We start from the raw sequence: 21,645 nt of genomic DNA on the forward strand, positions 1-21,645 counted from the left end.
ACCCCTATTACATATCTTTAAAAGTTTTAGGAAATCACTGAAATTTCTGTGTGTAGGACTTGTGCATCTTTGCGGTATTGGAACATTTTTTATGGATGTCGTAATTGTTTCTGGGTTTTAATTATTTTTCGGTTTTTCTTCTTTTTTTGGTTGAGGGGATCTATGCGGTTTATGCAATGCGGTTTAAATTTAAATATAAATTTTAATTTTAAATTTAATTTTAATTTTTAATTTTATAGAACTTGTGTATTTTTTAGGTATTGGAACGTTTTTAGTGAATTTTATTGATTGTTTTTGGTTTTCTTGTTTGTTTTTTTTTGGGGGGGTTAACTAGTTTCTTAGATTTGGTTTACTCTTAAACGCTACTTATTTTTATATTGTTTATTTTTTAGGTAGTGGAATATTTTTAATATGTTTTTTTATTGTTTTTAGGTTTTAATTTATTTTTTTTTTTGGGAAGGAGGGAAGGCTTCACCAGTTTCTTAGCTTTGTTTTACTTTTAGATGTTACCTATTTTTATGTTTTTTTTTTTTAGTTTTTAGGTATTGGAACATTTCGATAGATTTTTTTTGGTTGTTTTTTGGTTATAATTTTTTTGGTAAGGGGGAAGGCTTAACCTGTTTCTTAAATATGGTTTACTTTTAGACGTCACATATTTTTATGTTTTTTAGTTTTTAGGTATTGGGACATTTCGATAGATTTTTGTTTTGTTTTTAGGTTTTATTTTTTTTTTTAGAAGGAGAAAGGCTTAACCAGTATCTTAGATACGGTTTACTTTTAGACCTCACCTATTCTTATGTTTTTATTGTTTTTAGGTAATAGAACATTTCGATAAATTTTTTTTTTTTTTTTAAGTTTTAATTTTTTTTGGGCAGGGGAAAGGCTTTACCTGTTCTTAGATATGGCTTACTTTTACACGTTATCTAATTTTATGTTTTTTTTTTTTTTTTAGTTTTTGGGTATTGGTACATTTTGATTAATGTTTTTTGTTGTTTTTGGGTCTTTTTTTCTGGAAAATAGGGGGGGGGGGATTTATCAGTTTTTTAGACACGGTTTATTTTTTAGTGTTTGATTTACAATTTTCGTAGCTAATGCTTATGTTTTGTATGTAGGATTTTTTATTATTAATACTGATTGTTTGTTTAGTTACTTTTTATATGTGAAGTATAATTTTCTTATTTGATAGATAGATAGATAGATAAGTGTATTTCAAAATTTCAGTGTATCGACAAATCTCAGTGCTCTTTTTACGTATATGACGCGGGTTGTATCCTCTTAAATACCTCACTCTTTACGCTAAAGTTTTTTAGTACTTTTAAAAAAGGTTTTAATTAGTCTAGTCAAACGAGCCTTGTGTTCCAGGAATCGTTCCTAGGGAATCGGGTCAAAGTTCAAACTATAGCGTAAAGACTGAGGTGTTAAGGAGGAGGCAACCCCCTTCATATACATAATAATTTCTGTTCATTTTAAGTTTTGATGCTTCTCCTTACGTTCAGTCGAAAAGACTTTTTTAATTTAATTTCTGATCGCTTTTTAAATAATCCAAGGAAATCTGGCCCCACCTCCACGGAGAAATGCCCTCGCAACGGAAGTATCTAATTCCGTTGAAAATTTTCCAATGACAATTACCCTTAACAACTACACACGTAAAATTGATTAGGAAAAGAGAAAGTAAAACAGTTTCTTCTTTAACCTCTACCATCCTTCCTCCAAAATTAAAATCAGCCTCCTCTTTGCTCCTTAGTACTAATACTACTGACTTCAATATTATACATCTCTTATGTTCCTAGGAAATCATTGAACTTTCCGTGTGTAGGACTTGTATATTTTTGCGGTATTCGAACACTTTTTACTGGATGCTGTAATTGTTTCTGGGCTTTAATTTTTCTCGTTTTTTTCTGTTTTGGGGGGAAGGGTGTCTAAGTTGTTTCTTGGATGTGGGTTAAATTTAAACCACAAATATAGAGTGAAACACAAAATTAAAATTAAAGTTATGAATCATTCAAAACAAAAATGAGAAGGGAAGGAAATGCAAATATTGAAGTCATAAAAGGAAAACATATTAATTCTTATAGTGACGTCATAATGAAAATGAGATGACGTCATATGGTATATATATATATAGAGATGTAATGCTTGCCATTTTTTAGTTTCTTTTTAGTTTTCACTGGTGAAGTGTCAGATAGTGCTCCTAGAGAAAGATATTTGATGATTTCAAATGCAATGAACTAAGGATGGATTTCAGGTAAGGAATATTTATGCTCTTTTCAAGGAAACTTTGTTGAGTGGATGCAAAACTGCATGAGTCTTAGTTATGGTTAGGGCCAAAAACATACATCTTTCCTCTTTTCCACAGCCTTTCTCACGGAATCCAACCAAATTTTTATGAGATATCTGCATGAATTTATTTTCAAGTCGGAAAAAGTAGGGGTTAGCATTTTTAGGATTCGTATTTAAGTTTTTGAATTTGTTTTCCCGTTTTTTTTTCTTGGGCTAAAATAATAATGTGCATTATATTCAAGAGGATATCTATTAAAACTAGTATTCTTACATGAGCCATTTGTTATAATTTATAAAGGCTTAAGTTTATTCATATTGGGTTTAATAGATTTTAACTTCTATTAGCACTAAAGTTTTGTTTTGTCCTTTTTTTTTGAAATTTTAAATCTGTCTCCCTTTGCTTAGGATATTGGATTCAGGGTTCAAGGCTTTTTTTGTTTTGGGTTTAAGTTTATGGGTGTGACGCTGAAGTTTCATTTTCCGATGTATTCGAATAAAGTTTTTCTTTGTGGACTCAAACATCTGTATGTTTTATTTGGGGTTTTTAATGTTTGCTCTAAGGGTTGTTTTTTTTTAATTTGAAGTTTAGTTTTGTATGCCAGGCTTGAGTTCTTATGCAGGAAATTCAAATTTGTTTTACGGAGCTTTTACATAAAAAGAGGGAAAACGCCAAGCTCTACGTGATATAGTGTTAAAACAGAAACAAATGTAGTCATAGTGTTTTTTTTCTCAAATCTTAAAATCATATTTTAATAGGAAAGAAAATATACTGAATCAAAACAAAAATTAAAAACTAGATTTTTAATACAATAGAAAAATAATTTCAACAAAAGGTCAAAATACCCATGGATAACGGAGCTTCTATAACAAAACATTCTCAAATATCAAAATTGGGACATTTGGATTGTATTTGTATTTTATTTTTCACAGAGTACCAAACAAAAAAACAGAGTTTTTGTACCGGTAGATATATCAAAAGAATACAAATTTTACGCTGGTTTCGAATATGTAAGTTTTTTGAAGTTTAGTCTAACCAAGTCGAACTTTAGTCGAACCCGCTGAAAGTCATAGAATCTTAATGAAAAACAAACCTTCAGATTCAGTGTGTACGAGAACCCATACTTTAGAGGTTTCAAGCTTCTATCTGAAAAAATATAGAATTTGTATTTTTGCCAGATGAAAGATCCCGGATGCGCGTTTATTTGTGTGTTTTTCTTAGGGGTAATCTTATCGACATAATAGTTCTAAGATATCGTGAGAGGGCTCATTCAATTAAAAATTAAAAGTTCTAGAGCTCTTTTTAAATGAGAAATTTCTATGTTGCAAAAATTACTCATTCTTTACATACAGTATTTGCTATTGGGGAAAATGCGTATATTTGCTGGGGCGGGGGCTGGATTGTCTAATCGTGGAATTTTTCACGGGGGCAATTTTTTTGTTGGGAGGGAGGTTCTCAGGGGATGAATTCATTCAGGATAAATTCACACTAGGAGAATTTGCCAGAATTCCCTTCTGATATTCTTCTTATGTCCTGCTCTCTTATTGTCAACTCAATTTTACGTGTGGAGATGTTAAAGATAATTGTCCGAGTTAAATTTTTACTATAATTTAAATGTCTAGAGGATAAGTCTGTGGTGAGGAGGTATATATCCCTTGAGGTGCATTGAGATTTCTTAGCATTACTTAAAAAATGATCAGAAATTAAATAAAAAAAATTTTTCAACGGAAAGTTTTTTTTCTCGGGTTGTAGTTTTTATTTAAGATGTCCAAGTTTTGAATTGAATTGGGTTTGAGTTTTTAAAATTAGGTTATATATATATATATATATATATATATATATATATATATATATATATATATATATATATATATATATATATATATATATATATATAAAAATAAGTTGTCTGTGGATCTGTGGATCTGTGGATCTGTGGAGTATAAATGACGACACAGGGAGTATAAATGACGACCAGGACATAAGTAAAAAAAAGCTAAAAAAAACTAAAAAAAGGTAAAAACTACAAAAAAACTAAAAAGAAAAAAAAAATCTAAAAACTAATAAAAAAAATTAAAAAAACTAAAAAAGAAAAAAAAGAAAAAAAGGAAAAAAAATGAAAAATAAAGGAGAAAAACAAAACTAAAAAAAAGAAAAAGAAAAAAAATAAAAAGAAAAAAGAAAAAAAAATAAAAAAACTAAAAAAAAGTAAAAACCAAAAAAAAATAAAAAGAATAAAAGAAGAAAAATACAAAAATTTAATAAAAAAGCCGAAAAACTAAAAAAACTAAAGAAACTAAAAAAAGGAAAAAAACTTAAAAAACTAAAAACTAAAAAAAAAGAAAAAAAAGGAAAAAACTGAAAAATAGAAGAGAAAAAGAAAACTAATAAAATTAAGAATAAAAATAAAAAAAAATAAAAAAGATAAAAACTAAAAAAAAAGTAAAAAGAAAAAACGAAAAAAAACTAAAAAAGCTAAAAAAAAGGTAAAAACCAATAAAAAACTAAAAAGAAAAAAAGGTAAAAAACTAAAAAAAATTTTCATCTAAAAAACTAAAAAAACTAAAAAAGGTAAAAACTAAAAGAACTAAAAAAGAAAAAAAAACTAAAAAAAGGAAAAAAACTGAAAAATAAAGGAGAAAAAGAAAACTAAAAAATATAAATAAAAATAAAAAAACTAAAAAGATAAAAACTTCAAAAAAAAAACTTAAAAGAAAAAAGAAAAAAACTAAAAAACCTAAAAAAAGGTCAAAACCAATAAAAAAAAACTAAAAGGAAAAAAAGGGAAAAAATTAAAAATTTATTTCATCATATACCAATTCAAAAACAAATGTATACCGGGATGACGACCGGGACACAGGGAATATAAATGACACAACTACAACGGGGACGCCGGGGGCACAGGGGGATATAAATGACGACCGGGACACCGGGACACAAGGAATATAAATGACGCCCGGGACGCTCAAAGAGGAATCACAGACTGGGACACCGGGACACAAATGACGACCGGGACACAGGGAATATAAATGACGACCGGGACACAGGGACATAACTACAAAGGGGACGCCGGGGTGCACAGGGGGATATATAAATGACGATGGCGACTCAGGGAATGGTCGATTAGCAATCACCATCAACAAAGCTCAAGGGCAATCATTAGAATCATGAGGTATAGATCTGAATACGGATTGTTTTCCCATGGACCATTATATGTTGCATGTTCAAGAGTCGGTAAACCTGACAATCTATTTATATGCACAGACAATGGGACAGCAAAGAATGTTGTATATTCGCAAGTTTTACGTAGTTAAAAACATATATATATATATATATATATATATATATATATATATATATATATATATATATATATATATATATATATATATATATATATATATATATATATATATATATATATATATATATATATATATATATATATATATATCTATATTCACAGGTGGGACATAGGGACACAACTACAATGGCACGTAACTAATATGGCGCGTAACGACTTACGCGCGCGGGGGGGCTTGGGGGGGGGTTGAAAAGCGCCCCCACCAACTAGGTGTTGGGGTGGCGCGAAGCGCCACCCCAACAGCTAGTATATATATATATATATATATATATATACTAGCTGTTGGGGTGGCGCTTCGCGCCACCCCAACACCTAGTTGGTGGGGGCACTTCGCGCCCCCCCCAAGCCCCCCCGCGTGCGTAGGTCGTTACGCGCCATAATAGTTACGCGCCATTGTAGTTGTGTCCCTATGTCCCACCTGTGAATATAGATATATATATATATATATGGTTTTAACTACGTAAAACTTGCGAATATACAACATTCTTTGCTGTCCCATTGTCTTTGCATATAAATAGATTGTCAGGTTTACCGACTCTTGAACATGCAACATATAATGGTCCATGGGAAAACAATCTGTATTCAGATCTATACCTCATGATTCTAATGATTGCCCTTGAGCTTTGTTGATGGTGATTGCTAATCGACCATTCCCTGTCCCGGTGTCCCGGTCGTCATTTACATCCCCCTGTTTCCCCCGGTGTCCCCGTTGTAGTTGTGTCCCTGTGTCTCGGTCGTCATTTATATTCCCTGTGTCCCGGGTCCCGGTCATCATTTGTATCCCGGTGTCCCGGTCTGTATATACATTCGTTTTTTAGTTTTGTTTTTCTCCTTTATTTTTTTCCTTTTTTTTTCTTTTTTAGCTTATTTAGATTTTTAGATTTTTTAGTTTTTTTTATTAGTTTTTAGTTTTTATTTCTTTTTAGTTTTTTTGTCCCGGTCGTCATTTATATCCCCCTGTTTCCCCCGGTGTCCCCGTTGTAGTTGTGTCCCTGTGTCCCGGTCGTTATTTATATTCCCTGTGTCCCGGTCGTCATTTGTATCCCGGTGTACCGGTCTGTATATACATTCGTTTTTTAGTTTGGTTTTTCTCCTTTATTTTTTTCCTTTTTTTTCTTTTTTAGTTTATTTAGATTTTTAGATTTTTTAGTTTTTTTATTAGTTTTTAGTTTTTTTTTCTTTTTAGTTTTTTTGTAGTTTTTACCTTCTTTTTAGTTTTGTTAATTTTTTTTTTTACTTGTGTCCTGGTCGTCATTTATACTCCCTGTGTCCCGGTGCTTTGTTGATTGCTAATCGAACATTCCTTTTGTCCTGGTCGCTTTCTCTTTGAGTGTCGTCATTTATTAGTTTTTTCCTTTTTTTTTTAGTTTTTTATTGGTTTTTACCTTTATTTTAGCTTATTTTTCAGTTTTTTCCTTTTTTTTAGTTTTTTTTTATTTTTTATTTTTTTTAGTTTTTTACCTTTTTTTAGTTTTTATAGTTTTTTTAGTTTTTTAGCTTTTTTACTTTTTTTATTAGTTTTTAGTTTTTTTTTGTAGTTTTTGCCTTTTTTTAGTTTTTTCAGTTTTTTTTTTAGTTTTTTATTGGTTTTTACCTTTATAGTTTTTTTAGTTTTTTAGCTTTTTTATTTTTTTTATTAGTTTTTAGTTTTTTTTGTAGTTTTTGCCTTTTTTTAGTTTTTTCAGTTTTGACGTCACCTAATCCAGTTTTTTCAGGTGACGTCACCTGACACATCCATCCATCCATCCATCCATCCATCCACAGACAGACAACTTATTTTTATATATATAGATATATATATATATATATATATATATATATATATATATATATATATATATATATATATATATATATATATACTTTATAGTGTTCGAGTTTAAATTTGTTTAGGTACCTTTTACATGTGGAGTACAATTCATTGTGTTTGTTGTTTGACTTTCGCATACCGGACGGAAGTCACGCTTAAAACAATAAATTTTGGTCCGTGGGATTTGATATTTATTTTTGCTTAGTTTTTTTGTGCATTCCTTTTTTAGTATTCTAGTTTATTTATCTTGCTTAAGCTGTATTCTCTTGGGTTTTAGTTTATAATTAAGTTAACTTTTGTTAATTAAGTATAGTTTAAGGTTTGTTTTTAATATTTAGTATTTAATTTCTAGTAATGTTTAGTTTTAATGTGTAAAATATTAGGATTCAATGAAGTTTGGCCAATTGGATTTGATTTTAATTTTTTCTTTAAATATTTTGTTATATAGTTCTTATATTGTTTTATAGATAAGATTTATATGAAAAACCCTTTAGCCTTTAGCAGCACATAATACAGCCTACAAACAAAACTCGAGGAAAAAAAATGTGAACTAAAAAAAAAAATTAATTTTTATTAACAAGTTCCAAATTTTGACCGAAAAACACCGACCATAATAAAATTCAATTCCTAAGAGCGAAAACAAACTGTCCCCTTAAGTGTCATTCCCTATGTTTAATCCCTAATCCACACCTAGGACAAAAGTAGGGGCCTTCAGCCAGCCTTCTAGCCTCTATTTTCTCAGGGGGAATTAACCAGCTTCTTAGATGATTCCTTTTTTCGGTTTCCAGTCTGTCTATGTTGTTCAAACTGTTTTCTTTCGGGTTTTAGTTCATAATTCAGGAGTAAAAGTTTTGAATTATATTGGGTTTTGGTTTTTTGATTAGTATTTGTGTTTTTGTGCCTGAGGTTTGAGTTCATGTGCGATGTTTCAACTATTTTGTTTGGGCTTATACTTTTTAATTAAGGTGCGTTTTAAATTTTTAGTATTTATTTTTAAGTAATTTTTAGTTATATTTAAAAATTTTTTGGATTCAATGAATTTGAGCCAATAAGATTTAACTTTTAAGCCTGCACGTACCTGTGTGATCATAGTGTGTTTTGATTTAGTTCCATGCAGTTTCTAATTATCGTGATTTTTTCCCTTAATATGTCTATAGCAGTAGTAGTAGTAGTAGCTGTAAAATTGATTGTAGCCTAAGCTTTAGTGGCATCAGTAGTAATAGAAGTAGTAATAATAGTAACAATAGCAGTAGTATGATTAGAAGTAGCAGCTTTAGGGTGCACATATTTTCTGTTAGTTAGTTCAACTTATCTCACAACAAGCCCTGTTAGTTTCAACTTCACTCACCAAACTTTTCCTAAGATATTGCTGCTGCGTCCTTTTGACAGCCTGCAAACAGAGGGCGTGTTATGATTCAGTTCATATCCCCCCTTCAAAATTACATTAAAGTTTCACCTTCATGCCCTTAGGAATAGTTGTAGTACTAGTCACAGTAATAGTAGTGATAATACCAGTATTACCAGTTATAATACATCCATGATCTTTCTTCTGATACGTAACTTTCATCTGGCTGCTACCAGTAATAAAATATAATAGCGGCAGTAGTATTAACCAATTGGTCAATTGAAAATCCTTCGCATCAACTCCTTAAAGTTCGAATTTAATACGATTAGCCATTTCTATGACATTGCTGTTATTTCCTTCTGATAACTTGCATGTTCATATACTTCTTGAAATTTTCCACTCAATGCTCCTAGCCCTACAAGTAGTTGCAATTGAAGTAGTGGCAGCAATAGTAAATGTAGCAGTAACAGTAGCATTAGCAGTAGCGTGCACATATTTCCTTTTGGTATGATGATCTTCCGCTTTTACCTATTCTCTGAAAGTTTCAACTTAATACCCGAATCAATTCTTATGATATGCTATTTTTACAATGTGCATGCACATAGCGTCTGTTGATTTAGTTCAAATTCCCCTTAATACTGTAAATTGAGTAGGGTAGTAATAGTAGGGATGGTAGTTGTAATAACATCGATAGCCTGAAAATAGTGACTTTTCGATCATCTTCTTTATCATTTCCTGAATTTTCCAGATTAATATGCACAGTTATTCGTGTTTTGTACCCTTTTGACAACCTTTATATATAAACGTGTTTTCATTTAGTTCAATACTCCCCTGAACATTCTCTGAAAGGCTCAACTGAATAACCTTTGTCTGATTGTATTCCATACGTGCATACTTTTCTCAGTAATAAAAAAGCTAGTATATGGAGTTTTTCTAAAGCGTTTGAATTGTGAGTTTTGCCTTTAACTTTCGGTATTAGGAAGTATTCGATTATGCGCGTTGATTTTAAGATTTTGTGTGTTTAATTTTTTCTGTTATGAGCTGAGATTTTCATCTGTTGTCAATTTTTGCACTTAGATTTAATTTTGTTGTGGTTAGGGCCATATAGTGTTTGTCATGTTTTAGTTTCCTTGATTGAGGCCTAGGACTCGGGTTTTTATATTTGAAGTTTAGTTTGTTTTCGTGGGGTGGGGACCATTGGGAGTAAGATGGGTATCTCATAATTTTGATTCATGGTCATGGATTGTTAAAAAAATTGCTAGAAAGGAAAGAAAGGAAAAAATATAAACATATTTTGGGTTTGTTTTTACATTTGGTTAAAGCTTGCATTTATTACATTTTTGTTTTATGGGATGATAAGTTTTTAGATTTAGATTTTTAGTTTTTTTTAGTGTTTGAAGTTCTTGTGTATAGTGTTTAAATTGTGTTTTTAGATACTGGAACATTTCGATACAGTTTTTTGGTTGTCTTTAGGTTTTGATTAGCTTTTGGGGGGGGGAGGGGGATGGCTTAACCAGTTTCTTAGATATGGCTCACTTTTAGATATCGGAACATTTTTGGTTGTTTTTTGGTTTTATTTTTGTTTTGGGAAGGGGGAAGGCTTAACCAGTTTCTTAGATATGGTTTACTTTTAAACGCTAGTTATTTTTATGTTGTTTTATTTTATAGGTAATGGAAAATTTTTAACAGATTTTTTAGCTGTTTCTAGGTTTTATTTTTTTTTGGGGGGGAGAGGGGGAAGACTTAACCATTTTCTTAGATATGGTTTACTTTTAGACGCTACCTATTTTTATGTTTTTTTAGTTTTTAGGTATTGGAACATTTTGATAGATTTTTGTTTTTGTTTTTAGGTTTTAATTTTTTTTTGAAGGGAGAAGGCTTAACCAGTTTCTTAGATATGGTTTACTTTCAGAAATCACCTATTTTTATGTTTTTATTGTTTTGAGGCAATAGAACATTTCCATAGATTTTTGTTTTTGTTTTTAGATTTTAATTTTTTTGGGGGGAAGGGGGAAGGCTTAACCAGTTTCTTACATATGGTTTACTTTCAGACATCACCTATTTTTATGTTTTTATTATTTTGAGGCAATAGAACTTTTCCATAGATTTTTGTTTTTGTTTTTAGATTTTAATTTTTTGGGGGGAAGGGGGAAGGCTTAACCAGTTTTCTTAGATATGGTTTACTTTTACATGTTACCTAATTTTATGTTTTTTTTTAGTTTTTAGGTATTGGTACATTTTGATAGATGTTTTTTTTTTTTGGAAGACATGGAGGGAGGAGGCTTTATCAGTTTTTTAGATACGGTTTCTTTTTTTGTGTTTGAGTTACAATTTTTCGTAGCTAATTCTTAGGTTTTTTTATTTAGGATTTTTTATTATTAATACTGATTATTTATTTAGTTACTTTTTATATGTGGAGTATAATTTTCGTATTTGATATTTGACTTTCGTATAAGGGACGGAAATTTGTATTTGTGCCATTAATTTTAGGCCCATTGGATTTAACTTTTAAGTTTTTTGTTAAGATTTCAACACATTGGATTAATAATTCTTTTTGTAGGGTTTTAGACTTCTTATGTTGTTTTAGCTGGTTTCTTGCGGGTTTAAGGGGTCCAAGTTTTATAATGAATTGCGTTAGAATTTTTTAATTTAAGCTAAATGTTTTTGTGTGTGAGGTTCGAGTTTCTATAAGATGTTTAAACTATTGTATGAATTTATGGTTTGGCATTACATTTCGTTTTTGAGTTCAGGTTTTTGTTTCCTTTATTGAGGCCTAGGGCTCGGGTTTTTATATATGAAGTTTATTCTGTTTTCGTGGCGTGGGGACCTTTGGGAGTAAGATGGGTATCTCAAAATTTTGATTCATGGTTATGGATTATTAAAAGAATTCTAGAAAGAAAAGAAAGGAAAAAACATAAACGTGTTTTGGTTCGTTTTTGCATTTGGTTAAAGCTTGCATTGATTCTATTTTTGATTTATGGGATGCTAAGTTTTTAAATTTAGATTTTTAGTTTTTTTAGTATTTGAAGTTCTTGTGTATAGTGTTTAAATTGTGTTTTACATTTAAATTTCTATACTAGAAAGGTTTTGTTTGTTTATATTTATTTTGAGCTTTTGTATATGGCTTAACTTTTTATTGTAATGGGCTGAAATTTTTATATGGAAGTAATGAGTTTTGGAGTGTAGAATTTTTTTTTTCAAAATCTGGTTCTAATTTCTTTAATTGGGGTTTGGATAATCTTCTTTTTACATCTGTTCTTTTATGATGATGGTGGAGATGAGTATGTCATTACAATGGAGTCTAAGTTTTCTTGGGAAGTTTTTAATCCTTGGTGAATACACAATAGCTTCTAGTGGGAGGATATTAGGGGGTCGGGTCTAATGGTAAGAGGTGGAGGGGCTACCGATGCACAACAATCACATGGTGGCCCTGTTCTCACAATTCTCACTGCCCAATTGGCAGTGCATTCAGCAGATAATGAATCAAATATACGCTCTTTTCTCATTTATATAAACACGCATCCGTGATCATTCTTTTGGCAAAAAATGAAAAATCTATATTTTTGGAGATATGAGCTGGAAACTTTTAAAGTAGAGTTCTCTGATACGCTGAATCTGTGATTTTCATTTAGATTCTGTGAATTTACGGGGCTGTTTTTCCCGTTTTTTAAACATAAGGCAAATTTTCTCAGGTTCGTAACTTTTGACGAGCAAGACTAAACTTGATGAGAAATCAGCATAAAAATTTGAAATCAGCATATTTGAAATCAGCATAAAAATACAATTCTTTTCTTTTGATTTATCGATTGGTATCAAATTTTGTTTTTTTGGAGTTTCGGTTGCTGTTGAACCACTTCTGTTGTCACTTCTTACTAACAGTTCATTACCACGAACTGTTTGATTCTTTTAAGTTATTATATAGAAAAAACAAGTTTTTTTGAAATGAAAGTAAGGAGCGACATTAAAACTTAAAACGAACAGAAATTACTCCGCATATGAAAGGGGCTTTTCCTCCTCGACATCCCGCTCCTTACGCTAAAGTTTTTTATTGTTTTAAAAAGTTGCGTTGCGAGAAAGAATCAAACTTTAGCGCAAGGAGCAGGGTGCTGCGGAGGAAAAGCCCCTTACATATACGGAGTAATTTCTGTTCGTTTTAAGTTTTAATGTCGCTCCTTACTATTTAGCCGGGCCGCTCCTTTCTACAGTTCGTTTCCACAAACTGTTTGATTTCCTTTATCACCTTAATCACTTTATCACTTTAAGTTATTTCCTTTATTCTTTTTATCATCTTCCGTGGTGATAAAAAACGTTACCTATTTTCGTATTTTTTTTTCTTAAAATTTGATTGGACGTGTATTTTTCTTTTTTTTCGGGGGGGGGGGGGCTTTAGCGGTCTCTTAGATGCAGTTTACTTTATAGTGTTTAAGTTTAAATTGTTTGTAGGTAGTGCTTATGTTTTGTAGGTAGAATTTATTATTATTTATACTATTGCAGTACATTTAAGTTATTTGTTTAGATACCTTTTAAATGTGGATTGTAATTTTTGTGTTAAGGGTTTGACTTTTTTTTATATACGAGACGGAGGTGTTTGTTTGTGGCATTAAAATTTCACCCATGGGGTTTAATTTTTAAGCTTTATGTTTTGATTTTTATACATAAAATTGAAGTTTCCTTTTGTCAGGGTTCTAGTCTTTTTACGTTGCTTTGGTTGTCTTCTCTCAGTTTTAGTTTATATTTAAGGGGATCAAAGTTTTGAATTGTATTTGGATTGATATTTTTTCGTGTTTTCTGTCTGAGGTGTTAAAATTCTTATATGATGTTTAAGTTATTTTTTATGGGTTTATAGTTTCGCATTAAGGTTCGTTTAAACTTTTAGTATGTCTTCCTATGCGATTTTTAGTTTCAACGTTAAAAATATAGTATTCAATGAATTCTGACCTAAGGAATTTTATTTAAAATTTTTGTTTCTATTTGTTGTTATATATCGTTTATATTGTTGATAAATAAAAAAAAAGCAAGTTTTTTTAACTGAAAGTAAGGAGCGACATTAAAACTTAAAACGCACAGAAATTACTTCCTATATGAAAGAGGCTGCTTCCTCATCAACGCCCCGCTCTTTACGCTAAAGTTTGACTCTCTCTCTCAATTCTTCTTTTTAAAACAGTAAAAAACTTTAGCGTAAAGAGCGGGGCGTTGATGAGGAAGCAGCCTCTTTCATATACGAAGTAATTTCTGTGCGTTTTAAGTTTTAATGTCGCTCCTTACTTTCAGTTAAAAAAACTTGTTTTTTTTATTTAATTTCTGAACGTTTTTGAATCAAATGCATGTTTTGATTTTGGCTCTCCGCAGAGGAATAATCAAAACGAAATTTGCATATTTTTTTTTTTTTTTTGGCTCAATGGCTTTCTCATAATTTTGATCGAATGATTTTGAGAAAAAAAGAGCGGGGGACGAAGCCTAGTTGCCCCCCGATTTTTTGGTTAATTAAAAAGGCAACTAGAACTTTTAATTTTTTACGAATCTTTTTATTGGTAAAAGATTTACGTAACTTATAAATTAGCTTACGTAAAGAACTTTTGTATTCTCATGTTTTTATTACATATATGAGGGAATTCGCCCCATCGTCAGTACCTCGCTCTTTACACTAAAGCTTAAATTTTATCCCAATTCATTAAGAATGACCCCCTGAATCACAAAAGCCGTAGAATAAGTAGTTGAAATTACTGAAAATACTTTAGCGTAAAGAGCGAGGTATTAGAAGGAGGTGAGCCCCTCATATGGGTAATAATTTCTGTTTGTTTTAAGTTTTATTGCTGTTCCTTACTTCCAGCTGAAAAAGCTTTTTCACTTTTATTTTTTAATTGTTTTTTTTTTTTTAAATAATGCTAGTAAATCCTGCTCTCCCTTCATGGAAATTTTCTTCTCCCATTACAATTTCTCGAAGGAAAGTTCCCCCAGCATATCCCCCTCTTCTCAACCCCTCCCCCAAACCAAAAAATCCTCCTGAAAACGCCTGTATACTTCCCAATAACCATTACTATATGTAAGCACAGGTCAAAGTTTGTAACTTGTTGCCCTTTCCACGGGGACTGTGGGGGAGTAAGTCGTCCCCAAAGACATAGATATAAGGTTTTTCGACTACGTTGAATAAAATGGCTATCTCAGAATTTTGATCCGTTGACTTTGAGAAAACAATTAGCGTGGGAGGGGGCCTAGATGCCCTCCAATTTTTTTGGTCACTTAAAAAGGGCACTAGAACTTTTTATTTCCGTTAGAATGAGCCCTCTTGCAACATTCTAGGACAACTGGGTCGATACGTTCACCCCTGGGAAAAAGAAAAAAAAAAAACAAAAAAAAAACAAAAAAACAAAAAAACAAATAAACACGCATCCGTGATCTGCCTTCTGGCAAAAAATGCAAAATTCCACATTTTTGTAGATAGGAGCTCGAAACTTCTACAGTAGGGTTCTCCGATACGCTGAATCTGATGGTGTGATTTTCGTTAAGATTCTATGACTTTTAGGGGGCGTTTCCCCCTATTTTCTAAAATAACGCAAATTTTCTCAGGCTCGTAACTTTTGATGGGTAAGACTAAACTTGATGAAACTTATATATTTAAAACCAGCATTAAAATGCGATTCTTTTGATGTAGCTATTGGTATCAAAATTCCATTTTCTAGAGTTTTGGTTACTATTGAGCCGGGTCGCTCCTTACTACAGTTCGTTACCACGAACTGTTTGATAGATAAGATAAGATTTGTTGCAAAAAACCTGCGAGCTATAAAAACACAAAATAAGGCCTACAAATAAAGCTCTAGGAATAAAATGCAACAAGGAATAAAGTCCAAAATTTAACCGACAAATATCAACCATAATAAATTCGATTCCTAAGAACGATAACAAGGAGGTTCCTTGTTATTCCCTCAAGGGTGATTCCCTATGTTTAGTCCCTAAACGAAGAATTTTACATAACTATTTAATAGCACATATGATGCTCTCATCTATCCACTCAATTAAACATTATTCACTGCCAATCACTCGTCAGAAACATTCATTCGGCAAATTTTTATTGACACATCCACAGTAAGGGCAAAAGTAGTGGTAATCCGCCAGCCTAGATTTTCCCAAAAAATTCCTTCTGTCATCTAAATCAAAACTATCCCTTCTTACCAACAATAGATTCTTCAAATCCTCTCCATTCAACCCAAATTAAAAAAAAAATCTTCCCTCTGACACTCTTTATCTTGGGTGTAAAATTGATAAAAATGGATTTATTTTCCATTTAGGGTTCGCGAGACCATCCATACTGATACGCTTTCATCCATTGGGCCTTTTCCTTCGTTCCTTATCTCCGAAAGGCCACAACGGTCCAAAATTGTCTTAGTCTGGTTTTGCCCTGAATCATGTCCTTCAAACTCTACAAATAGGCTAACTTAAGAAGCCGAAGTAAAGTAGCTTTAATAATTAGGTAGCTTGAATATTTTCTCCCTAAATTTCACCATTATAACCAATCTAAAACTCTTGAAAGGGAAAAGCCCGAAAGCTTCTTTCAGTTCCACTGAACTAAATGAATCCTTCAAGCCTAAAATTGTCTTAAAATATCTTACCTGAACTACTTCTAACTTAGCTTAACTTGGTGACAACCCGGACCCATAATTTAGACTAGAAACTAATATCGTCTGAAACACTTTTTCCTGAATCCCCATGTCAGCTAGCTGACCTAAATTACTTCTCAAGATCTCATATATTAACTAACCTGTTACCCCTATTACATATCTTTCAACATTTTAGGAAATCATTGAAATTTCTGTGTGTAGGACTTGTGCATTTTTGCGGTATTGGAGCATTTTTTATGGATGTCGTAATTGTTTCTGGGTTTTAATTATTTTTCGGTTTTTCTTCTTTTTTTTGGTTGAGGGGATCTAAGCGGTTTCTTAAATGCGGTTTAAATTTAAATATAAATTTTAAATTTAATTTTAATTTTTAATTTTATAGAGCTTGTGTATTTTTTAGGTATTGGAACGTTTTTAGTGAATTTTATTTATTGTTTTAGGTTTTTTAGTTGTTTTTTTTTTGGGGGGGGGGGTTAACTAGTTTCTTAGATCTGGTTTACTCTTAAACACTATTTATTTTTATATTGTTTTATTTTTTAGGCAGTAGAATATTTTTAATATGTTTTTTTTTATTGTTTTTAGGTTTTGTAATTACCAGTTGTAATACATCCATGATCTTTTTTCTGACACGTAACTTTCATCTGGCTACTATCAGTAATAAAATGCAAGTACTCAAAAATATTCGAATCAATAATTAGGTGTTGAGGGGGAGCAACCACCCTCATATATGTAAAAATTTCTGATAGTTTTAAGTATTAATGTTGCTCCTTATTTTGAGCTGAAAAAACTTGTTATTTTCATTTAATAATATATTGGATTGAACATTTCTTTTGTTGGGTTCTAATCTGTTTATGTTCTTTTAGCTGTTTTCTCTAGGTTTTTAGTTTATATTTAAGGGATCAAAATTTTCAATGTATTGGGTTTGAGTTTTATGCTTTTTATGTGAGGTTCGAGTTCATGTATGATGTTTAAACTATTGTTTGTGGGCTTATGGTTTCACATTAAATTTCGTTTTTAGTTTTGGTATTAGTGGTTTTTGCTTCTTTGTGTGTGTTCATTTGTTAGATTTGTGTTTTTGCATTCACATTTTTTTGTATTTCGGTTTAGTTTTTGAATTTAGATTTAATGTTGTACTAGTATTTAAAGTTTCGTCTCTAGGGTTTGAATTGTGTGCTTTGCGTTTAACTTTCAGTTTTAGGAGGTATTCGATTGTGTGCGATATTTTTTTGATTTTGTATTTTAAATATAAAATGATTTGTATGTTTATGATTTTTATGTTTTTAATTTTTGATGTATTTTTAATTTTTATGAATTAAATTTTTATTTAATTTTTATGTATTTAATATGTTTATGATTTTTATGTATTTAAATGTTTATGATTTTGTATGTTTTAATTAAAATTTTAAAATAGCCATTTTGTCCAGCATAGTTGAAAGATCGATGATATATGTCTTTGGAAGTATCATGGCCCCCCTCAAACCCCGTGGGGAAAGGTCTTTAAGTTACAAAATTCGTCAATTGTTTACGTATAGTATTTTTTTATTTGGAAGTATGCCTACATTTTTCGGTGGATGTTTTACTGTAGAGGTTTTAAGCTCCTATCTGAAAAAAATGTGGAATTTGTATTTTTCAAACAGTTCATGGTACCGAACTGTAAGTAAGGAGTGACTCGGCTTAATAGGAACTGAGACTCTAAAAATGAAGTTTTGGTTCCAGTAGATATTTAAAAAGACTTGAATCCTTATGCTAATTTTAAATATGTAAATTTCATTAAGTTTAGTCTTACCACAAGATCACGGATGCGTTTTTATTTGTATCTATTTTTCCCTACGGGTGACCGTATTGACCCAGCGGACCTAGAATATTGTCAGAGGGCTCATTCAAATGAAAATTAAAAGTTATAATAATATATTTAAGTGAACAAAAATTGGAGGGCAATTAGGGCTCCACTTATGCCCCTTTTGTTTCTCAAAATGGTCAAATCAAAATTTTGAACTAGCCATTTTGTTAAGCATAGTTGAAAGATCGATGATATAGGTGTTTGGAGATATCTTGAACCCCCTCAAACCCCATGGGTAAGGGTCTTTAAGTTACAAAGTTTGTCAATTGTTTACGTATAGCATTTTTTTTTTATTTGGAAGTATGCCTACATTTTTCGGGGGTACGGGAGTTTCTGCAGATGGATTTTCCACACGAGGATAATTTTTCATGGGGAGGGTAGTTCCCAGGTGGTAAATTTTTCCGAAGAAATTTTGCACTAGGAGAATTTGCCAGAATTCCTATACGAAATTCCTCTTATGGATTGCTTTCTCATTCCCGATTCAATTTTGCAAGTGGAGATGTTAAGTATATTTTTCCGGGTTAAATTTTCTCAAGGATTGAATTATCTAGAGAATAAATCGGTGGGGAGGAGGTATTTATCCATTGCAGTGTAGCCAAATTTCATGATATCAAACGGTTCGTGGTAACGAACTGTAGTAAGGAGCGACCCGGTTCAATAGTAAATGAAACTCTAAAAAACAGAATTTTGATGCTAAAAAATATATCAAAAGAATCGTATTTTCATGCTGATTTTAAATATATAAACATTCATCAAATTTAGTCTTTATCATCAAAAGTTACGAGCCTGAGAAAATTTGCTTTATTTTGGTAAATAGGGGGAAATACCCCCTAAAAGTCATAGAATCTTAACGAAAATCACACCATCGCATTCAACGTATCAGAGAACCCTACAGCAAAAATGTCAAGCTCCTATCTACGAAAATGTGGAATTTCGTATTTTTTGCCAGAAGACAGATCACGGGTGCGTGTTAATTTGTTTTTTTTTTGTTTTTGTTTTTTTCTTTTTCCCAGGGGTCATCGTATCGACCAAGTGGTCATAGATTGTCGCAAGAGGGCTCATTCTAACAAAAATTAAAAGTTCTAGTGCCCTTTCTCAGTGACCAAAAATATTGGAGGGCACCTAGGCCCCCCCCTACGCTGTTTTTTTCCAGAAGACAATAGATCAAAATTTTGAGATAGCCATTTTGTTTCGCATCGTCGAAAACCATTATAACCATGTCTTTGGGGGTGAATTACACCCCCACAGTTGCTGGGGGAGGGGCTGCAAGTTACAAAGTTTGACCAGTGTTTAAATACAGTAATGGTTATTGGGAACTGTACAATCGTTTTCAGGGGGATTTTGTTGGTTTGGGAGTGGGGTTGAGGGGAGGGAGCTATGTGGGAGGAACTTTTCTTGGAGGAATATATCATGGGGGAAGAGAAATTCAATGAAAAGGGCGCGGGATTTTCTAGCATTGCTGTAAAAGAAACAATGAAAAAATAAACATGAAAAAGTTTTTTTCAATTGAAACTAAGGAGTTGTTTTAGTTTTGGCATTGGTGGTTTTTTCTTCTTTGTGTGTGTTGGCTTAAAGTGTTCATTTGTTAGATTTCTGTTTTTGCATTCACATTTTTAGTATTTCGATTTAGTTTTGCATTTAGATTTAATGTTTTGCTAGTAGTTGGAGTTTTTCTAAAGCGTTTGAACTGTGTGTTTTGCATTTAACTTTCGGCATTAGGAGGTATTCGATTGTGCGCGTTGGTCTTAAGATTTTGTGTGTTTTAAATTTTCTGTGATGAGCTGAAATTTTTATATGTTGTCAATTTTTGAACTTAGATTTAATTTTAATGTTATTAGTGCATAACATATAGTGTTTGTCAGGTTTTAGTTTCCTTCATTGAGGCCTAGGGTTCGGGTTTTTATATTTGAAGTTTACTCTGTTTTCGTGGAGTGGGGATCTTTGTTAGTAAGATGGCTATCTCAAAATTTTGATTCATGGTCATGGATTGTTAAACAAAATTCTAGAAAGAAAAGAAAGGAAAAAATATAAACGTGTTTTGGGTTTGTTTTTGAATTTGATTAAAGCTTGCATTTATTATATTTTTGATTTATGGGATGCTAATTTTTTAAATTTAGATTTTTAGTTTTTTTTAGTGTTTGAAGTTCTTGTGAATAGTGTTTAAATTGTGTTTTACATTTAAATTTCTATACTAGAAAGGTTTTGTTTGTTTATATTTGTTTTCAGCTTTTGTATATGGCTTAACTTTTTATTGTAATTTGCTGAAATTTTTATATGGAAGTAATGGGTTTTGGAGTGTAGAATTTTTTTTTCAATATCTGGTTTTAATTTCTTTGATTGGGGTTTGGAGATTTTGTTTGGTATTATAAAATTAAAATCTTTCTTTTTACATCTGTTCTTTTATGATGGCGGTGGAGATGAGTATGTCATTACAATGGAGTCTAAGTTTTCTTGGAAAGTTTTTAATCCTCGGTGAATACACAATAGCTTCTAGTGGGAGGATATTAGGGGGTCGGGTCTAATGGTAAGAGGTGGAGGGGCTACCGATGCACAACAATCAAATGGTGGCCCTGTTCTCACAATTCTCACTGCCCAACTGGCAGTGCATTCAGCAGATAATGAATCAAATATACGCTCTTTTCTCATTTGTATAAACACGCATCCGTTATCATTCTTTTGGCAAAAAATAAAAATCCACATTTTTGGAGACATGAGCTTGAAACTTTTAAAGTAGAGTTCTCTGATATGCTGAATCTGTGATTTTTATTAAGATTCTGTGAATTTTAGGGGCTGTTTTTCCCGTTTATTAAACATAAGAAAAATTTGCTCAGGTTCGTAACTTTTGACGAGTAAGACTAAACTTGATGAAACTTGTATATTTGAAATCAGCATAAAAATACAATTCTTTTCTTTTGATTTATCTATTGGTATCAAATTTTCGTTTTTTGGAGTTTCGGTTGCTGTTGAAACACTTCTGTTGTCACTTCTTACTAACAGTTCATTACCACGAACTGTTTGATTCTTTTAAGTTATTTCCTTTATCACCTTAATCACTTTATCACTTTAAGTTATTTCCTTTATTATTTTTATCATCTTCCGTGGTGATAAAAAACGTTACCTATTTTTGTATTTTTTTTCTTAAAATTTGGTTGGACGTGTATTTTTCTTTTTTTTCGGGGAGGGGGGGGGGGGCTTTGGCAGTCTCTTAGATGCAGTTTACTTGATAGTGTTTAAGTTCAAATTGTTTGTAGGCAGTGTTTATGTTTTTTAGGTAGAATTTATTATTATTTATACCATTGCAGTACATTTAAGTTATTTGTTTAGATACCTTTTAAATGTGGATTGTAATTTTTTGTATTAAGCGTTTGACTTTTTTTTGTATACGAGACGGAGGT

This window comes from Artemia franciscana, chromosome 19 (genome assembly GCF_032884065.1).
Source record: "Artemia franciscana chromosome 19, ASM3288406v1, whole genome shotgun sequence".
Classification (NCBI taxonomy): domain Eukaryota; kingdom Metazoa; phylum Arthropoda; class Branchiopoda; order Anostraca; family Artemiidae; genus Artemia; species Artemia franciscana.